The sequence below is a fragment of the Mauremys mutica genome, unplaced genomic scaffold (genome assembly GCF_020497125.1).
Source record: "Mauremys mutica isolate MM-2020 ecotype Southern unplaced genomic scaffold, ASM2049712v1 Super-Scaffold_100098, whole genome shotgun sequence".
NCBI lineage: Eukaryota > Metazoa > Chordata > Testudines > Geoemydidae > Mauremys > Mauremys mutica.
In genome coordinates, this window is record NW_025423265.1 from 697802 (window position 1) to 718103 (window position 20302).

Consider the following 20302-nt stretch of genomic DNA (forward strand, 5'->3'; position numbering starts at 1 on the left):
AGTGTGGCTTCGGGAAGAAGACCGGAAGGAAGATATCCTGGTTGACATGGAATGCCGATACCACTTTAGGGAGGAATGCCGGGTGTGGTCGTAACTGCATCTTGTCCTTGTGGAACACCGTTAGAGCACGAAGCTCGGAAACTCGTCTGGCCGATGTAATGGCTACGAGAAAAGCTGTCTTCCAGGACAGGTATAGCAAGGAGCATGTTGCCAACGGCTCAAATGGGGGAGACATAAGTCTGGTTAGAACCAGGTTGAGGTCCCATGTTGGGGCGGGGCGTCGTACCTGTGGGTATAGGTGCTCCAGGCCCTTAAGAAATCTAGAGACCATAGGGTGTGAGAACACGGAGCGGCCACTCCACCCTGGATGGAAGGTAGAGATGGCCACCAAGTGCACCCGCAAGGAAGATACCGCCAGGCCCTCCTGTTTGAGAGACCAGAGGTAATCCAAGATGGTTGGGATCGAGGCCTCAGCGGGGGTAACACTGTGTGTCCCGCACCAGCAGGAGAAACGCTTCCATTTGGCCAGATACGTTGACCGGGTGGAAGGCTTCCTGCTACCCAGGAGTACTTGCTGTACTGAGGCAGAGCAACGCAACTCTGACTGGTTTAGCCATGCAGCAGCCACGCCTTGAGGTGAAGGGCCTGCAGGTCTGGGTGGCAAAGTCTGCCGTGGTCCTGCGTTATGAGGTCTGGGTGGAGTGGCAGGGTAATCGGGTTGGCTAGTGACAGATCGAGTAGCGTGGTGTACCAGTGCTGCCTGGGCCACGCTGGAGCGATCAAGATTAGATCCGCTCTGTCCCTGCAGAGTTTTAGCAGGACCTTGTGAACCAGCGGGAACGGCGGGAAGGCATAAAGCAGCCGGTTCGTCCACGGCATCAGGAATGCATCCGAGATCGACCCTGGTGAGAGGCCTTGGAAGGAGCAGAACATCTGGCATTTCCTGTTCTCGCGGGAAGCAAACAGGTCTATGTGGGGAAATCCCCACCTCTGGAAAACCGAATGAATAACATCCAGGCGTATCGACCACTCGTGGCAGAGGAATGACCTGCTCAGTCGATCCGCCAGAGTGTTCCGAACCCCCAGGAGAAAGGACGCTACCAGGTCTATCGAGTGGGCTATGCAAAAGTCCCAGAGTCTGATGGTCTCCTGACAAAGGGGAGAAGATCGAGTCCCTCCCTGTTTGTTTATATAGTACATGGCTGTTGTGTTGTCTGTAAACACTGAGACACCGCGGCCTTGTAAATGTTGCAGGAACGCCTGGCACGCTAGGCGGACTGCTCTCAGTTCTCGGACATTTATGTGCAGGGTCAGCTCCTGAGGTGACCAGAGGCCTTGCGTACGAAGGCTTCCGAGGTGCGCGCCCCAGCCGAGAGAAGACGCGTCCGTCGTCAGGGACACTGAGGGCTGAGGCGGATGGAATGGTAGCCCTGCATACACCAGGGAGGGAGTCAGCCACCATTTTAGAGAGCCTAGAGTGTTCGGGGGAATGGTGACTATTGTGTCTATTGAGTCCCTGCTCGGGCGGTATACCGAATTGAGCCAAGTTTGTAACGGACGGAGGCGGAGCCTGGCGTGCTTGGTTACGAACGTGCATGCAGCCATGTGACCCAAGAGACCGAGACAAGTGCAAACCGAGGTTGTCGGGAAATTTTGCAGACCGTGGATGATTGTTGCCATTGCTTGAAACCGCGGCTGTGGTAAGCAGGCCCTGGCGAGATTGGAGTCTAGGGTCGCTCCTATGAAGTCTAACCTCTGTGTGGGAATCAGAGAGGCCTTCTCTATATTGATCACCAGGCCTAGACGAGAGAATAGGTCCCTGACGATGCCCACATGCTGAGTGACTTGTGTCTCGGAGGTCCCCCGGATGAGCCAATCATCCAGATACGGAAACACGTGTATCCGACGTCGGCGGAGATATGCGGTGATCACGGCCATGCACTTCGTGAATACCCTTGGGGCTGTGGAAAGGCCGAAGGGCAGGACCGTGAACTGGAAGTGCTGATGGTCGGCTACAAAGCGGAGGTACCTCCTGTGCAGAGGGAAAATGGCGATATGAAAATATGCGTCCTTCATATCAAGGGTGGCACACCAATCTCCAGGATCCATGGATGGGATAATGGTCCCCAGGGATACCATACGGAACTTCAACTTTACCATAAACTGGTTGAGTCCTCGCAGGTCGAGGATGGGTTTGAGACCACCCTTCGACTTGGGGATCAGGAAATAACGGGAGTAAAACCCCTTGCCCTTTTCGTTCTTTGGCACCTCCTCTATAGCTCCCATGGCGAGGAGCGACCGCACCTCTTGCAAGAGGAATTTCTCGTGAGAGGGTCCCTGAAGAGGGATGGGGTGGGAGGGTGGGGCTGAAACAAATTGGAGGTGGTATCCATATTCCACCTTGCATAGGACCCAGAGATCCGAGGTTAACTGGGACCACGCCGGGAGGAAGTAGGAGAGACGGTTGGAGAAGGGAGGAGAAGGGTCCTGGCCTGTAATTGGTATGCCATCCTCAGGCGCACCTTCAAAAGTTAGATTTTGGTCCTGCTGGTGGTTTTGAGGGACCTTGATTTTGGCCCCTTTGGGGTCCTGATTGGCGTCTATGGCCACCTCAGCCGTGCCGCCTGTCAAAGTCCTGTCTGTTTCCAGGCACAAAGTACAGACGAGGAGGTTGGGGGCGGAAGGGTCTGTGTTGGGTCACTGGCGTGTGCATGCCTAGCAAACGCATTATGACCCTATTGTCTTTCAGGCTTTGCAGCCTAGGGTCAGTCTTTTCTGAGAAGAGGCCTTTACCATCGAACGGCAAGTCCTGGATGGTGTACTGCAACTCGGGTGGGAGGTTGGAAACGTGAAGCCATGAGATACGCCTCATGGCAACACTTGAGGCCAGAGTCCTGGCTGCTGAGTCGGCTGCATCGAGCGAGGCTTGGAGGGAAGTTCTGGCCACCTTTTTTCCTTCCTCCAAGAAGGCCGCGAACTCCTGGCGGGAATCCTGAGGGAGTAGTTCCATAAATCTCCCCACCTCCGCCCATGTGTTGTAATTATAGCGGCTGAGGAGGGCTTGTTGATTCACCACCTGGAGCTGTAAGGCACCCGCCGAGTACACCTTACGGCCGAGCAGGTCCATTCGCCTAGCCTCCTTCAATTTTGGGGCTGCCGCCTGCTGGCCATGGCATTCCCTCTCATTAACTGATTGAACGACCAGTGAGCAGGGAGAAGGATGGACATATAAATACTCGTACCCCCTAGAGGGCACCATATATTTACGCTCGACTCCCCTGGCCGTAGGTGGGATTGAGGCCGGCGATTGCCATACAGTGTCGGCATTGGCTTGGATGGTACGAATGAATGGTAGGGCCACTCTGGTGGGAGCATCCGCTGACAGAATGCTCACCACTGGGTCCTCCACCTCTGCGACCTCCTCCACCTGGAGGTTCATGTTGAGTGCTACCCTCCTGAGGAGGTCCTGGTGGGCCCTCAGGTCGATTGGAGGAGGGCCTGAGGAGGATGTCCCTGCCACCGCCTCGTCGGGAGAAGAGGAAGAGGAGACACCTGTCACGAGAGGGTCCTGTGTGGCCTCTTGCTCCTGAGCAACCTCCTGCTCCAGTGGAACTGGAGAGTCCGGTGGGTGGACTGGAGCTTCCTCCGTACCAGCGGGAGGCGGACGGCTGATTGTCGACTCTGGCACCCAGTGCTCTGACGGTGCTGAGCGGGACGGGACTACTGGTGCCCCTTGGGCCTGGTGGTACGCCCAATGCGTCCAGAAGGACCACTGGTGTGGGCCTAGGTCCTGGGCCTGTGCCTCTTGGAAGACCCAGGTGGGCACATCAGACTCACGGTCCTGCGCATAATAGCTGTCCGCGTGGGATGACTCTGAAGCATGCCTGAATGGCCATGGAGGAGCGGAGAGGCCCTGAGCAGAGTCCATGTCTCTAGCTGGCCCAGCTCTACTCGGCACCGGATACCGGTACCGGGAGGCATACCAGTACCGGGAACGAGATCGGGACCTGCAACCGGAACGGTGCCGGGAGGTCGACCGCGATCTCGAAGCTCGGCGTCGGGAGCAGCTACGGGAGTCACGGTGCCTGGAGCGATGCCGGGAGCTGGAGCGGTGCCGAGAATAGCGGGCCGGCGGCCGGGATGCCGACCAGAGCCGCGAGTGCGACCGGTACCGGAGAGGAGAACGGTGCCGGGACTGCGAGCAGCGACGGGAGCGCCGTCGGGACCTGGAACGTCTGCGGGACCGTGATCTTGAACGGTGCCGGTCTGCTGTGTCAACAGAGGGTGGCCGAATCAAGGTCGGCTTGCTTATCGCCCGCACCGGCGGTGCCGGGGGCGGAGGCAGCGTCGACTCTGTCATCGAAATCAGATCCCTCGCCATTGAGAACGTCTCCGGCGTAGACGGGATAGTAAGCTCTACCACGGGTCTAGCCGGGGAGCTGACAGTCACCGGACTCGACGGCCCTTGTGGGACCGGAATCGATGGGGCCGACTTCGTCGGTGCCGCGGTGGGTGTTGGCGCCGGGAGGTCCGACTTGGACGAGCTCTCTAGCTGCGGTGCAGGTGGCACAGAAGCAGCAGGAGTCTTAGTCTTTCTCGACCTCGGGGAGAGGGAGTGGCGTCAAGCCGGCCTCGGTGTCGGCGACGGGTGGTGCTGAGGAGCCTTGGCCGTACCGGTGCGAGGAGGTGCTCCTGCTTGAAGAGTGACCAGCGCTTGGTGCCGAAGGCGGAGGGGTGAGAGCCGCCTCCATGAGGAGCTGCTTTAGCCTAATGTCCCGCTCCTTTTTTGTTCTTGGCTTAAAAGCCTTGCAAATGTGGCACTTAGCTGTCAGGTGCGATTCTCCGAGGCACTTCAGACAGGAGTCGTGCGGATCTCCTGTCGGCATCGGCCTGCGGCAGGCCGAGCACGGTTTGAAACCCGGTGAACCGGGCATGGGCCCCGGCACCGGGTGCGGGGAAGGGGCTATTCCCCAAACCCCTCTTAACTATATTATACTAAATATATTACAAAGTGATAAACTAAGTTGAACTATATAAAAAGTTTTTAACTATATACACAACAAGGAACGAGAACTACGAGTAGCTAGGGAAGTGGAGGTCAGCTAAACCGCGCTCCACTGTTCCAACGACCGACACAGGCGGTAAGAAGGAACTGAGGGGTGAATGGGTCGGCAGGGGTATATATCCAGTGCCATAGCGGTGCCACTCCAGGGGGCGCCCAGCCGACCCACCGAGTGTTGCTAGGGTAAAAATCTTCCGACAAATGTGCACGCTGCGCGCAAACACCTAATTGGAATCAATATGAGCAAGCACTCAAAGAAGAACTCTTCAATTCTTTCAAGGTTTTGGGTCTTGGCCATGCCCTCAAGGCTTCCAGCTTATCCAGATCTGCAGCAGCTCCATCTCAAGAGATTATATGCCTATGTACTTTACTTTTTCCTGACAGAACTGACATTTGTCTAAAGATAGTTTCAATCCTTGTTCCTGCAGGCAGTCCAGCACTTTCAACAAGCATTCTTCATGCTCTTCCAAAGCATGACTGAACATTATCAAGTCATCCAGATACACCAGGACTTCCAGAAGGTTCACGTCACCATCCGTCTGCTCCATTCATCTCTGGAATGTGGCCAGGACCTTAGATAGTCCCTGGAGTATTCTCAGAAATTTGTAGAATTGTAATGGACAGATGAAGCCTGTCTTTTCCCTATTAGCTGGTCCCATGGATACCTGATAGTGTCCACTTCTCAGATCCAAAATGGAAAACCAACAGCTTCCTGTCAGGCAGTCTAAGACATCATTCACTCTTGGGGGTAATATACTGGTCAGGGATTCCACAGATATTCAGAGTAGGATCATCTATGCAAATGTGTACATCCCATTATTTTTTCTGGCCACAGCAATTGGGGAGGCATAAGGACTTCTAGAGTTCCTGATGATTTCTGCGGTCTTCCAAATGTCTGCCACCTCTGCAGGTACTAGTGTCATCAATTGTTCAGGGAAAGGCCTATCATTCAACTGAATGTGATGTTCAACTCCCTTGACACAACCCACATTCCACAAGTGGAGAACACTTGGGGCCTTTGTTTCCATTTTAGTCTCTCTTTCCATGCTCAAGGAATTGGGGATTTTCCAAAGTTCAACTTCTCTGGGTCAAATATAAGTATAATCTTTGAGCAGTATGGGCCACTGTTGCAGCCAAGTATATGTGTACTACCGCAGTTCCCTGAGGGATAGTGATTGGGTGCTCAGTTTCCTTAGCCACTGGTAGCTTTACTGACACTTTTATACAAGATGAGGTTTTGGCTATGCCTCTCTTCACCATCAATCCGCCCAGCAGCACATCTGTATCTGAAGCTTCACTCAGGATTAACTGATTGGTGGCTATCTGATCCACTTGAGCAATTCCATCCACTAGATGGGTTGTCCTAGCAGGAATAGTAACTGGAGGCCTATATCTTAGTTTGACCATTCCCACTGGGCCTTGAAATCTACACTGGTCTGGGTCTCCCCCTTTAGCTTGATATGCTTCTAAACACAGTGCGTGGATCTCCAGGCTTTGTGCTTACTTAGGTCCAGAAAACTCTTTGCATAGCTGAGCCATGGCTGCATGTGTTCCTATTATACAAGGCATTTGGTCTGGATATCCAGTGGGTGGACAGATCAAAGCAAGAGTAGTACTTGTGGCACCTTAAAGACTAACAAATTTATTTTAGCATGAGCTTTCGTGAGCTACAGCTCACTTCTTCGGATGCATAGAATGGAACACACAGACATTTATACATACAGAGAACATGAAAAGGTGGAAGTATGCATAAAAACAGGAAAAGTCTAATCAATTGTATGCATAACAACAGGAAAAGTCTAATCAGTTGAGATGAGCTCATCTCAATTGATTAGACTTTTCCTGTTGTTATGCATACTTCCACCTTTTCATGTTCTCTATATGTATAAATATCTCCTGTCTGTGTGTTCCATTCTATGCATCCGAAGAAGTGAGCTGTAGCTCACGAAAACTCATGCTAAAATAAATTTGTTAGTCTTTAAGGTGCCACAAGTACTCCTGTGTTTTTTTTCGGATACAGACTAACACGGCTGCTACTCTGAAACAAAGCAAGAGTGTCTCTCTCTTTCTCAATTCCAACCATATCCTTTGGGAATTTTAATTTCACTAGCACATATCCAAGGTATGGCTACTGGTCATCTAACCTCCAGACAGTCAACCTGATTAGGGGCTTCAGGGGCAGATGGGCCAGATGTTGCCAGTAAAAGGGTTTGAAGATGACAGTGACCTGAGAGCCACCATCTAGAACAGCTGTACACTCTATTCCCTTAATAATAACCCCAACCTCAGACTTTGGTCCACACAGTTCTACAGGCAAGCCTGGCATAGCTGAAGACAAAGACTCAGTCTTCATGTCTTTGAGTTGGTGAGAAGCGAAGGTGGTTACGGGACCCATGATGTTCCCTTACCTGGTCTCTCCAAAGTGTCCTGCTGCCTTAAATCATTCCTCAGCTCTCCCAGGGTTTACAGGATTCGGACATCCTCATACATAATGACCATCTTCTCCACTCCAACAACAGGAATGCATGGACTCCAAGAGGTGAGGGTTCCACCGGGCCCTATCATTTTCTTGACCCTTGCCTCTCTGGTATAGCTGTCCATCTCACATTTGCTCTGGGAGTCGAGATACTTTCCCTCAGGTCATTTGTTGGAGAGACCACTACAAAGTGCTGTTTCACTGTCAGGACAGCTACTTTCTCTTGCAACTCAGCGATCTGTTTCATCATAAGGCTACTTTCTGGAGGGGAGTTATACAGAGTGGTTTCCAAAGTATACCTCTCATTTCAGTCTCTCAGGAAGGGTTATCTTCAGAATCCTGTCTCCCATTCCCTGACCTCTCTCATCTGTGTGGCAAAAAATGGGAGATTCCTCTTTCTGTCCTTTAATCGCAACTGGAACAGCATCAATCCAGTATGGGTAGCACCCTTTAACCCTTGCTCCAATCTGAGATAATCCAAATCACTCCCTGCAATTCCTATTTTACAGTGGGCCCTCTGCAGGAGTCATTCCATCCATGCCAGATATTGAGGTAGTTTCTCTCCAAGTTCCTGATGGGCAGTCTGGAATATTAACATAGCATGCTCTCTGTTTTCAGTGCTTTCAAAGCCCTCCAAAGATGAGAGGTATTCAGCAGCAGTTGCATCTGGATTACTGACCCTGAGTACCCTGATAGATTCAGGAGCAGGTCTTTGCAGACTTTCCACTAGTCTCTTTCTTTTTTTCCCTTTCACAGCATGTCCATTCCTGTTCCACCTGAAGAGCATGATCCAACCAGGCCTCAAATTCTTCCTCATGCGCAGTGATAGGTTTTATCCTTGAAAAGGTTCTTAGGCTCTACTAACTGCCTGGTTTCCTTGGCAGTCTTCAACTCTGCCATCAACTTGGGCTGCAGAACAGGCCTCCCTCTCTGCCCCAGAGACTGTGCCTGGCCAGATGGCACCAGGTTTACTGCAGTATCCACCCCCAAGCATTCATATCAGGAGCCACACATCCGTCATCACATTGGCTCAAAAGTCATGATATTTTTTAAAAATAGCGTTGGGGTCTTTGTCTTCTGGAGCTGTGCCCTTCAGGAATCACATTGGCATGTTTTTCACTGTCACCACGAGGGCTAGAAACGTACTTGTTAAAATAACGCTGAGCGTCCCATGTAATCGCATGACTCCAAGAGCTGAGACCTAATGGAAAGCACCAAAAATTGCAAGATTTTCAATAAAATCATGAGAGTAGGCAACACTGTTACTGTCCTAGCAGGGCTGAAAACTGTGCTCTATTCCCCACCACTGGGGGCTTCCTTCCTTCCCACTGCCACTGCTGGTACCCACGCTGCAGCATGTGTCCCTTTCCTCTTCTCCGAGCTATGCCCTGCCATTTGGGTCACCTCTCACTGTCTAGGACAACGAGGGTAGGCAGTGTCTTTTGCTGATCAACAGCAGAATATGCTGGCTTTCAGATTATGAAGCAAAAGCTGATGGGAAAGACACTCCTCACCCAGTGCTTTACAGCTAAGGCAGTGGTTCCCAAACTTTAACAACCTGTGAACCCCTTTCACTAAAATGTCAAGTCACGCGAACCCCCTCCTAAAAATGAGTATTTCCAGGGATTTTCTCCTTTACCTGAGTATAAATTATAAAAGCAGTGATCTTGGAAATATATAATTTGTTTTTATGACATGATTATTACACACTTTATTCATTATTATTTATCATTACAGATTTTTATTACATTATGAAAACAGCAACACTCTTCCAAGATCTCACTTTTGTAGCTTGTATCACTTTTATAAGACAAGGCTCCTATGTTTCATCAAGGAGTATCAGATGTGAAACAGCACAAAGGTATTTAAGAAGCCAACTCAAAGAGTTCTTCTTACACAAGCATTCAGGTCTTGAGCAGTCCAGGCAAACATGCACGTTACAACAAAGCTTAAACTTGCTCTTCATAATAATTTTAAAAACAATATTAGCTGCCTATTTAATTTTAAAAACAGCAAAAAATATCCACCTCCCTTTCCATTTCTTAAAAGTCTTGAAGTTTAAAACTCCTCAGTGTGATAGAGACATTTGCTTTGATCTGCTTAGCTCTTGGAAATCCAGAAGCTCCGGGCTGCTAGCCCCATGATGCCAGGAGTTCCTAGGGACAGCTCTGTCCGCCATTAGGGAATTTTTTCCCCAAGAATCCCCTGTAACATTTCATGAACCACAGTTTGGGAACCACTGAGCTAGAGGGATAGTGGCCAATGTATGCAACATCTGGCAAAAATGCAAAGGAACATGAACTGTAAATATAACAGGAGTCAGACTGTTTGTTGTTAAAAGGCAATTGTAGCGAGTCGGTGTGGCTCCCCTCCTGCCCAGCAGAGGGCGCTCCCTCCCAGAAGCCCAGCTGGGCTGAGCCACCACTTCCTGTCCCCGCCCCCCGGAAGTCAAGGGGCGGGACAGGAAGTAGAAAAGGAGAACGCCAGACCTCAGTCAGGGGCCAGCCACCGCCGCGAGCAGACGTGCCGGCGGGAGCTCCGGACTGGGAACCCTCCAGGACCCGAGGGGGCGATCCGGACTGGCCCCCACTGCCCCGCGCCCGGTACGAAGAGGAACCTGCGGAACTTCCCCGGGATTGGAACCCGGAGCAGCCGCCAGGACTTCCTCCCGCCCGGTACGAGGAGGAGCCGCCGCCGCCGCTTCCGCCCTGCTGTTACCCGGAGGACCCGTCGGAGGCAGCCGGGCCGGACTTCCCGCAGGAGTTGCCGGACCTGCCCCCAAGCCCTGGTCCTGAGGAGCCCATGCAGATGGACTGGCCCGATCTCCCGGCGACCGAGGAGCAGGTACCCACGGAGGGGGAGATGGACTGTAGCCCGGGGATAGCCGACCCCTGTCAGGCTATAGGCACCGAGGTGCCCATGTCGGTGTGTTGCGGTCAGGACCCCACTGACCAGCGGCCGTGCTAGCCGCTAATAGGGCCCCGGGCTGGGACACAGTGGAGTGGGTGGGCCTGTGTCCCCCCTGCCACCCCACTCACGGGTGGCAGTCTCCCCCTCACCCCAGCGCTCAGGCTTAGGCTTAGGCTTACCTGAACCGCTGCTCAGCCCTGCCTAAGGGTCTGAGCCCTTTGTGTGTTGCTGCCCCGCCCTGAGCTAGGGCCTGGGCCTATAAACTGAACGGCTGCTCAGCCCTGTATAAGGGTCTGAGCCCTCTGTGTGTTGCTGCCCCGCCCTGAGCTAGGGCTTGGGCTCATAGACTGGAACTGCTGTTGCCCCGCCCTGACTGAGGGCCTGGGCTTCCACTAACTGACTGGGTGCCTTGTGTTCAGCCCCTGCCTGAGGGTCTGAACCTGTGAACCTTCAGATTACGAGACTGATCGCTGTTGCCCAGCCCCCTGTTCCAGAGGGCCTGGGTCTATTGAGACTGATTGCTGTTACCCAAGCCCCTGCTCCAGAGGGCCTGGGTCTATTGAGACTGATTGCTGTTACCCAAGCCCCTGCTCCAGAGGGCCTGGGTTTATTAGGACTAACTGCTGTTACCCAAGCCCCTGCTCCAGAGGGCCTGGGTCTATTGAGACTGACTGCTGTTACCCAAGCCCCTGCTCCAGAGGGCCTGGGTTTATTAGGACTAACTGCTGTTACCCAAGCCCCTGCTCCAGAGGGCCTGGGTCTATTGAGACTGGTTGCTGTTACCCAAGCCCCTGCTCCAGAGGGCCTGGGTTTATTAGGACTAACTGCTGTTACCCAAGCCCCTGCTCCAGAGGGCCTGGGTCTATTGAGACTGACTGCTGTTACCCAAGCCCCTGCTCCAGAGGGCCTGGGTTTATTAGGACTAACTGCTGTTACCCAAGCCCCTGCTCCAGAGGGCCTGGGTCTATTGAGACTGGTTGCTGTTACCCCAGCCCCTGTTCCGGAGGGCCTGGGTTTATTAGGACTGATTGCTACTGTTGTCCTGCCCTGCTCCAGAGGGCCAGGGCTTAGCTGAACTGCTGTTGCCCTGCCCTGCTCCAGAGGGCCAGGGCTTAGCTGAACTGCTGTTGCCCTGCCCTGCTCCAGAGGGCCAGGGCTTAGCTGAACTGCTGTTGCCCTGCCCTGCTCCAGAGGGCCAGGGCTTATTCGAACTGCTGTTGCCCTGCCCTGCTCCAGGGGGCCAGGGCTTATCTGTGCTACTGTTGCCCAGCCCCTGCTCCAGAGGGCCTGGGCCTATTTGAACTGCTGTTGGCCAGCCCCTGTACCAGAGGGCCTGGCGATCTAACATTGTTCCCTGTGACTCCTAAAAGACCAGCAGAGGAAAAGAAGCGAGTCGGTGTGGCTCCCCTCCCGCCAGCCGGAGAGTTGAGCCCCGACCAACAGCTTACAGCAATGTATTGTGATCATTAACCAGATGTCCTGCACATAAGATAAATGACTAAAATATAAATAGTTAACATACAGATTACAAAAATCTTTAACCTCTTGAACACAAGAACAGGAGCAATCATTTCTCACTGAACTGCAGTTTCTGATCTGATCGAGAGGAGTCAAGGAATAAATGTGCAAACCGTATTTCCTTGGAGAACTGAGTTTGTGTCTCATAAATGTCAGTTTCAGACTCTTTCTCAAGAAAAGAGAAAGCAGAAATGGCTCTGATATGGTAACGATGCTGCCAGAACCTCTCACTGTCTTATTACAATGAGGAACAAGACAGGCGAATTCTGTATGGGGCATGAGCTAAAGTTGTGGCTGTGACATCCAAAAGGAAACAAGTAAGTTCTGTCTAGGAAACTTGCATTGGGAAATACGGAAAGTGATTTTAAGGCTTTTTTTTGAGGAACTGCCTCACATCACCTGAAGATTTTACTCCAAGTACAGAGGTTTGACTTCCCACCACCTGCTGGGCATGTCAGTGACCAGAATGGAAGACTAAATGTGCAGTGCTGGCTGCACACACGTGGCAGGGAAGCAGGTAACGGAGGAATGTGCCAGCCCCAGCTTGAACCTGGAGTTGTCATTACAGACTTCAAAACCCCTGGAAGCAGCATTTGTCTCCACTGACCCTAATCTGAAAGGAAAATCAAACTGTCCCTTCCAAAAGCTGCTGTGATAAGAGGATTGCTGCCACCAAATGCTACATTGTTAAGAGGGTAACTGCCAAGAAAGGCCACTGCAATCTTTGCGGACACTGCCCATGAAGGCCCCCATGGGTCACAGGGGACTGGTGTCCATTAAGGAATCACCAGTGCCACTGAGTGATACACAAGCTAAGGGCGCTGCTTCTGCTGAACCTCTAGCCCATGATGCTTTATTCCTTGAAAACCTGGGACCAGTGGCAATCCTACTGGGAGAATGTGACGGCCTTCACTTGGGGTTGGTTGGGAGGGGAGTGCCACCAGTGGTCAGGGCTTAGGGCTGTGGCATTAAGAGGGGTTGTTGGTAGGGGATCCAGGGCCCTTCTACTCCACTGGGCTCTGACCCATGGCCCTTTGTGGGCTATCAGCACAGGCACTGACTTTTTTTCCCAGTGAGTGCTCCACTCCTGCTCTGCCCCAAGGCCCCGCCCCCGCTCCGCCTCTTCTCATCCCTGCTCCACCTCTCCCCCGAGCGCCTCCTGCTAGCCAGTCTGCTGGCAGCCTGAGGGCCGGTCAAACAGCTGATCAGCAGCCAGCCCAGGCCTGAACCACTGTGGCTGGTGCATGCTGAGCACCCCCTATTTTTTTTCCATGGGCCCCGGAGCACCCATGGGGTTGGCATCTATGGCTACAGGGCTGACTCTAGGCACCAGCGTCCCAAGCATGTGCTTGGGGCAGCCCTTTTCAAGGGGCCACATTCCACCCTCTCCCCCTTTTTTGTTTGCTTCGGCAGCGGCACTCCGCACGCCCCCCCCCCTTTTTTTTGCTTGGGGCGGGAAAAATCCTGGAGCCGGCCCTTATGACTATCAGTGCTCTGACAGCTCAGGATGCTTAAGGTCACTTCCTACCACCTCCCTGTAACAGTCCCATGGTCACTGTCTGGGGTAAAGCAGCATGAGGGTTGCCTGCTCACCCCAAGGCACCATCTGGTACCTTGTAGTGAGGTCTTTCTCCTTTCCTCTTGGATCGCAACTGCCTCCTCCTGGGGTATGGCCCAGTCTCCCGAGGCCAGCTCAGTCCAAGGACTTTCCCCTGCTGAGGTAGTCCAAACAGCAAATAAAGGGGATCAATCAAGGCCAGAGTTCATATGACAGGGAGAGGGGAGTGCTTCTCTCTCAGGCTGTCCCTGCAGCAGGCCTTCCCTTTCCTCAGGGAGGGACCTTTGGATGGTTGTTTGGGGGAGATTCTGACTTCCCTCAGCTCGTCTCTCCTGGAGCTGCCGAAAGCATGTCTGCTCTCCTCCCTGGTCCGCCACAAAATGAGCTGCTCCCCTTCCTTTTACCCCCTCCTCATGTTGGTGCATTTGCCACAGATGCGGTGGGGCTGGCTAGGCCAGCATATTTCCTTAGCCCCTTGTTGCTCAGTGTGGGGTTTGTGCACCCAATCACACAACCTTCCCCCAAGATGGAGCCAGAAGAGCTGGGGCCATCACATTGCTCCCCGTGTTCCCTGGAGAAAAAGTCAGTGTTCTGGGGAGCTTTGCCTGCCCTATCTTGAACTTGGAATATGTAGGGCTGGAGAAATGGGTACCAGCGCATCAGCCAGTTGTTTGGGTCTTTCATATCATTCAACCATCTTAAGGGGTATAAGAGATGCTGAGCTTGGCAGATGGAATGGCACCCCACTGGAGGAGATACTGGCAAATGGACAAAAGGAAAGGCGTGTCAGATATTTATGAAGAATCTTTGTAGGATCAGCACTGAGGATCTGGCTAGCTCGCTTGGGCCGGAAATAGTTACTGGCAATATTCTCACTGTCACTCCTGCTCAGATCAGTTTGTAGCGGTCTTCTTCCTGCTGGGATCACAATATGCTGTGAGCATCACTCCCCTCAGCTGCAGCTCGAAAGCAGCCAAGCACCATTCCATGAGCTAGGGCCAGAGACTTAGAGATAATATGAAGTGATTGAACATGTGATCCAATCTGGGCAACAGTAACACTGCAGAACACACAGTCTTGGGTATAATTTGGACAGTCATTGGGCTACATCCTGCCCCACACACCCCCAATACCTGTAAGCAAAGTCCAAAATGTAATGACACAAGTGCAATTCTGCTACACTGGACAGAGTGGGTGCAGGACTCTATGTGCTGCACAGAATGGCTTTCTGGCAACTCTCTCCAGGGTTGCAGTAGATACATGGCCAGCAGGTTTGCAAACCATGCAAATCCCCTGTCCAAAAGCCCTGCCAAGGGGTCCTGTAGGGGCCACACAACCACTGCGGGCAATAGGATTGGTCCCATTTACTAAGGTTTTGCATGGGTGGGAGGGGGAAATCAGCAATTGATCCATGAGGCAGGTTTCAATTATCCCCATAGAAGTTTGGGACTAAGCTTCCGTCCACACTTGCTACACTATCCTAGTCCTAGGCCACTGTGTCCTGGGCAGAGAGGCAAAGCAAAGGAGCGTTTTGTGGTTGTCAAAGAACTAGGATGGCACCAATTAACCAGGACTTGAGCCCAGTTCCTTCTAGTCTCGGAACTGCTCTAGGGCTGTGTTGTCTATCATTCTGGCCGGGTTGTCTCTCCTCTTCAGGGGCTGGACTCCCAGCATTCCCAGCCCCTGCTGGCCAGGCTCCTACACTCCCGACTGGCCACCGGACTGTGAGGCCAGCTCACTGCTTCACTATTTACTCTGCTTTACACACACCCTTATTCTAATGCCAGTGATGGCTGGGTACGAGTCCCTCTGGAGCCACTCAGCCCTCTGCCTATTTCCTCCAGAAGGAAGAGCTGTGTAGCTCAGAAGGCTCCTTCAGGTCCCGGAGACGTGCAGCTTACCATCAGCAGCTCTCCGTTCTCGCCTGAGGCGCTCTTCCTGGCTGGCTTAGTCTGTGGCAGTGATGGAACTGCTGTGAGAGAACAAAGGCATTTCTTAAAAGACCAGCAGCACCGAATCAGTTCCAGATTTTCCTGACTGTCCCCCTTGTTCCCCACTGCTGCTTACAGACACCCCAGATCACTGCTTACTGAGCCATAGGGGACTAGAAGGACCCTCGCACTACACTTTTTTATCCAGTGGATGGCACATGCTATGCACCTGCCAATGCAACTACATGTGAGGCCTGCAGGTCTGTGCAGTGAATATTTCAACCTTGTAGGGAAAAATTGTTCACCTCTTTGGCTCAGACAGCTAATACACAGGTGGGAATTAAATAAAAAGCACAGGACTGGGGGTCAGACATCCTGGGTTCCAGCCCTCACTCTACTTCAGACTCACTATGGCACATTGGGAAGTCATGTCCTCCTGTGCCTCAGTTTCCCCCCTTTTAAAACCAGTCTAATACCACCTACCTGATGAGGGTTTGTGAAGCCTAATTCTTTAATATCATAAAGTGCTTCAAGGTCCTTGAAGGAAAAGAATTGGCCCAGAGATGCTTGTGGTATTTAATCAGAAACTGGTTATTCTGTTCAGTTTAGCACAAGATTCCCTGCTATCACTCAAATCAATGATGCCCCTTCAAAATAAATAGTCAGGTAGTCCCCATAAGAGATGCTTTTGTCCTCGTTTAGGTAGATCATCCAGGCTCCCACAGAAAGATGACAGCCTATTCTGTACACATGAGCCGACAACTGTGTTATAAGTGAATACTATCTGAATGCAACACACATGGCCATCCTAGTGAGCCAAGGATACACTGCGTGGATGGGAGTACAATGAAGATACCTTTCTTAACTGCAGGGAGGCTGGTTTTTTGAATGACAGGCTCCAGGAGTTTTCAGCAGCCGCTGTCCTCATCCCAGACCGACTCGTGTCTGATCTTATCTAGGTTGCTGTAGTTACTGTCATGCCACATGACGGGCTGTACCTGATCCAGAAGCTGCTGAAAGAGCAAGCAGTCCCGCTCCTTCGGCGAATGGTGGGGAGATAATCAAACTTCTCCAGCTCAAACTCGGACGGCAAGTCTTTGATTTCAGTCTCAGCAGCTTGCAGCTGGATCACCAACAGTAAAGAGTTAATTGTGTAGGGGAACTCGGAGGAGTTCTAGGAGAAGGAAGAGGAGGGTGAATCCATTAGTCTTTCACCTTCAGCTCCCAGTCTATCCCAGGCCAGGAGTCTTGGCCTTCCCAGGCTCTGTGTAGGGGCACATGGGGAAAGGAGCTAGAGCCCTAATTCCCTCTGTCCTGAATAGAGCCTGGAGAAGAGGAACTAGGGCAGAGCCCTGCATGAGAACACACACACCCCAGCTGCTCCAGAACAACAAGAACGAACCACGGCCTTCTAGGGGTCCCGGATCCTAGGGGATAACCATTCCCATTGGGGCTGTAGATCATCTGGGACAAGCGCCCCCGTAGGGAGCTGGGATGGGATGAGGGGCAGGAAGTACTCGGTTCCCGCTCCGCTGTGCAATGTTTGTATCTTGTCTCCACCTTGGAGATGCTCCATGACGACCCTCCAGCCAGCTTCCACCATGGTCAGATCGTTGTCGTCCTCTGGGGCCAACTTCTCTGACTGGTCTCTGGGGATCACTGCATCATGGAGAGACTCCTGCTGCTGGGGGAAGGAAGGGAAAGGACAGGGTACGGCAGAGAGAGATGGGTTAATGTTCCCCTCTCCCATGTATGGGCCCTATGGCAGAGAGGGTCTCACACTGCTTCTCCCTCAGACACCTCTGCTCCAGACCTCTTCCACAGAGGGCTCTGCACTCTCATGTCCTCCCTGGGAGATGCCACCACCCACTTGCCAGCAGCCCCCCACCATGCCCTGCTGCAGGGGGCAGCTGTGCAAATCCTGCTGGCATCAGTAGGGTCGCATGGCTCAGACCAGCCCCTTTGGCTGGGATCCCCCAACAACTCTGACAGAGCAACAAGGCACAGGGTGTGAACAGTCTCTTACTTCTCCCCATGCCCAGGGTTCTGCTCACCTGCAGTGGCCTGCAGGTAGGGAGCTGCAACTGTCCCCTTGGGATCAACCACTCTCCTGACCTGGGGAGGCGGGGAGGTGTCCAGGGAGTGGGCAGAGTGATGCCTCCTGCTGGCCCACTGGGGCTGGGCTCCTGGGGGCTGGCCTTGAAGCAGAAGCAAACCCAGGGATGTGTTGCCTGGCACCTGTCATGGGCTGGGTCCTGTCTGCCTAGCCAGAACTTGGGCCACCTCCATCTCTGTGTGAACGCCTCCCCCCACCCACTTCATTCACTGCTCCAGGAGCTGGTCTCCTGCTGCTCAGGAAGGCCGGGCATGTCCACCTCCTGGACTGGCCAGGAGCTGCTTCCCCATCATGGGGGACAAAGGAGGCCGCTCTCCTACTGGAACCGCTGGCAGCTGCCTCCCTTTGGCTCCAGGGCCACCTGCAGAGCCTTCCTCCTCAGCATCCACTTTAGCACATCCATCCTGGAACTGAGCAGGGAGCAGCTGTGAGTCTGGGGCAACACAGCCTTTTGCCAATGGGACTGTCTGCCCTCCAGGTGGGCACTGGGATCTGCACACGTGGCAGCAGCTCACAGGACAGGCTGCTCCCAAAGCTCCCCCGCACCGTCCCATGGTGCTGGGACAGCAGGGGAGTCACATCCGTTCAGAGCAGTAGGGTCAAGGACTGACACCTGCAGTTAGTCAGAACAAGCAGCTCCCTCCTCCAGCCCCAGGCCACACTCCTCCATCCCCACAAGCCTGAGAAGGAATAGAACCCAGGAGTCCGGGCTTCATCTGGGAAACTTCCCTGGCTCCGATTCAGAAGGTCCCAGCCATGGGCTGTGGAGTGCCTGGGTTCCCACTGATTTCAGCCCCTCGCAGCGTCTGGCCCCCCAGCCTGGGGAACAGCCTCCTACAAGGGAAGGGCTGGGAGCCGTATACCTGGGACATTTCCAAACACACTGGAGCTGGCTCTGGAGCAGGGGTGGGCAAACTTTTTGGCCCGAGGGCCACATTGGGGTTCCAAAACTGTATGGAGGGCCGGGCAGGGAAGGCTGTGCCTCCCCAAACAGCCTGGCCCCTGCCCCCATCTGCCCCCTCCCACTTCCTGCCCCCCTCAGAACCTCCGACCCATCCAAACCCCTCCTGCTCCTTGTCCCCTAACCGCCCCCTGGGACGCCACCCCCTATCCAACCCCCCTGTTCCCAGTCCCGACTGATCTGATCCCTATCCACACCCCTGCCCCTTGACAGGCTCCCCGGGTCCCCATGCCTATCCAACCCCCTCTGTTCCCTGTCCCCATGCCCCTATTCACACGCCCACCCCCGACAGGTCCCCCCACAGGACTCCCACGCTTATCCAACCCCCTCCTGTCCCCTATCCCCTGACCACCCCCCAGAACCTCCCCCGCATCCAACTGTGTCCTGCTCCCTGTCCCCTGACTGCCCCCAGAATCCCCCGCCTCTTGTCCAACCCTCCGGCCCCCTTAGCATGTCGCTCAGAACAGCATGTCTGGCAGCTGCGCCGCCTGGCTGGAGCAAGACACACTGCTGCTCTGCTTGGCAGGACCGCGCAACCCCGCCGCCCAGAGCGCTGCCTGCGTGGCTGCGGGGGAAGGGGGACAGCAGGGGAGGGGCTGGGGGCTAGTCTCCCTGGCCGGGAGCTCAAGGGCCAGGCAGGATGGTCCCACGGGCCGGATGTGGCCCGCGGGCCGTAGTTTGCCCACCTCTGCTCTGGAGAATACCCTGCAGGAATGTTCTGCCCATGTCCCCAGTGAAAGGCTCCAGGGGGCTGTGCTTGGAAATCACTCTCTCATTAGGGGGATGCCCCCTCCCATTTCTGCCCCACCCCGGACATAAAGGGGAAGTGACTCAGGAAACGAGCCGGTGCCAGGCCTAAGCAGACTAAGCAATTGCTTAGGGCCCCAAGCAGCTCAAGGGCCCCCCCATGTGCTTTTTATTATAAGAACTTGCCTGTTTTAGTGCGGGGGGTAAAGACATTCCTGCTTAGGGTCGCCTGGCTAGCAATGGCTAGCACCCACTCTGAAGGACATGCTGAATGGCGCTCACTTGCTGCAGGAGATGGAGTGCTGGGGCGGATGTTCTGACGCACTCTCTGCCCCCCTCCCTTCTCCTCGCTCTCCGACCCCAGTGCGGGCTGGAGGGGGCCCTGCCCTGGGGGGTTACACTGCCTGCCAGCAGGGCGGGGTGCAGACGACAATGTCAGTGAACACAGAGCAGGGCTTATTGCCGTGGGACAGGTAAAGTCAGGCCAGCAGCACGGGGCCAGAACACTGACCCCATGTGTGGGGGGACGACCCCCCCCATCTCATGAACCCCAGCACCTGACACCCATTCCTGAAGCCTCCCAACCTCTGGGCTGTAGGGAATGGGGACCCAGTCCCTCTGATGGGAAATTGTGGCCTGGGTTGGAGCAGCCACTGGCTCAGGGTCACTAGAGGAGCCAGTGACAGAGCCAGGGATGGAACCAGGAGTCCTACTTTCCAGGTCCCTGCACTAACCCCCACAGCACACTGCCTCCCAGAGCTGGGAATGGCAAGCAGCCCTTACTCCCTCTCCTCCTGGCTTAGAGTGAGGGTGGGATCTACCGTAGTGCCTGACGCAGGGGATCGGGGGTCAGCACTCCTGGGTTCCACGCTTGGTTTCATTATTGAAATGTGGCCTCTTGGGGAACTCACTCCCTATCACTGTGGCTCAGCGCCCATCTGTAAAATGGGTTCTGATACTTACCTGCTCTTGAACGAGGCTGTGAAATTCACCCAGGGGAAAGTGCTCTTGGTGCCACACCCA

General features: G+C 53.9%; 1 protein-coding gene across 1 annotated transcript in view; it reads right to left on the minus strand.

Annotated features, from left to right (window-relative positions):
- LOC123358862 (kelch-like protein 40) overlaps positions 1-16844 on the minus strand; it is a 35993-nt gene extending 19149 nt beyond the window's left edge. The window contains exons 1-2 of the mRNA XM_045001017.1: positions 16312-16844; positions 15426-15496 (exon numbers count right to left, since the gene is read on the minus strand). The gene's annotated coding sequence lies outside the window, so the exon portion shown is untranslated. The remainder of the gene's footprint in view (positions 1-15425; positions 15497-16311) is intronic.
- Between the last annotated feature and the right edge of the window lie 3458 nt (positions 16845-20302).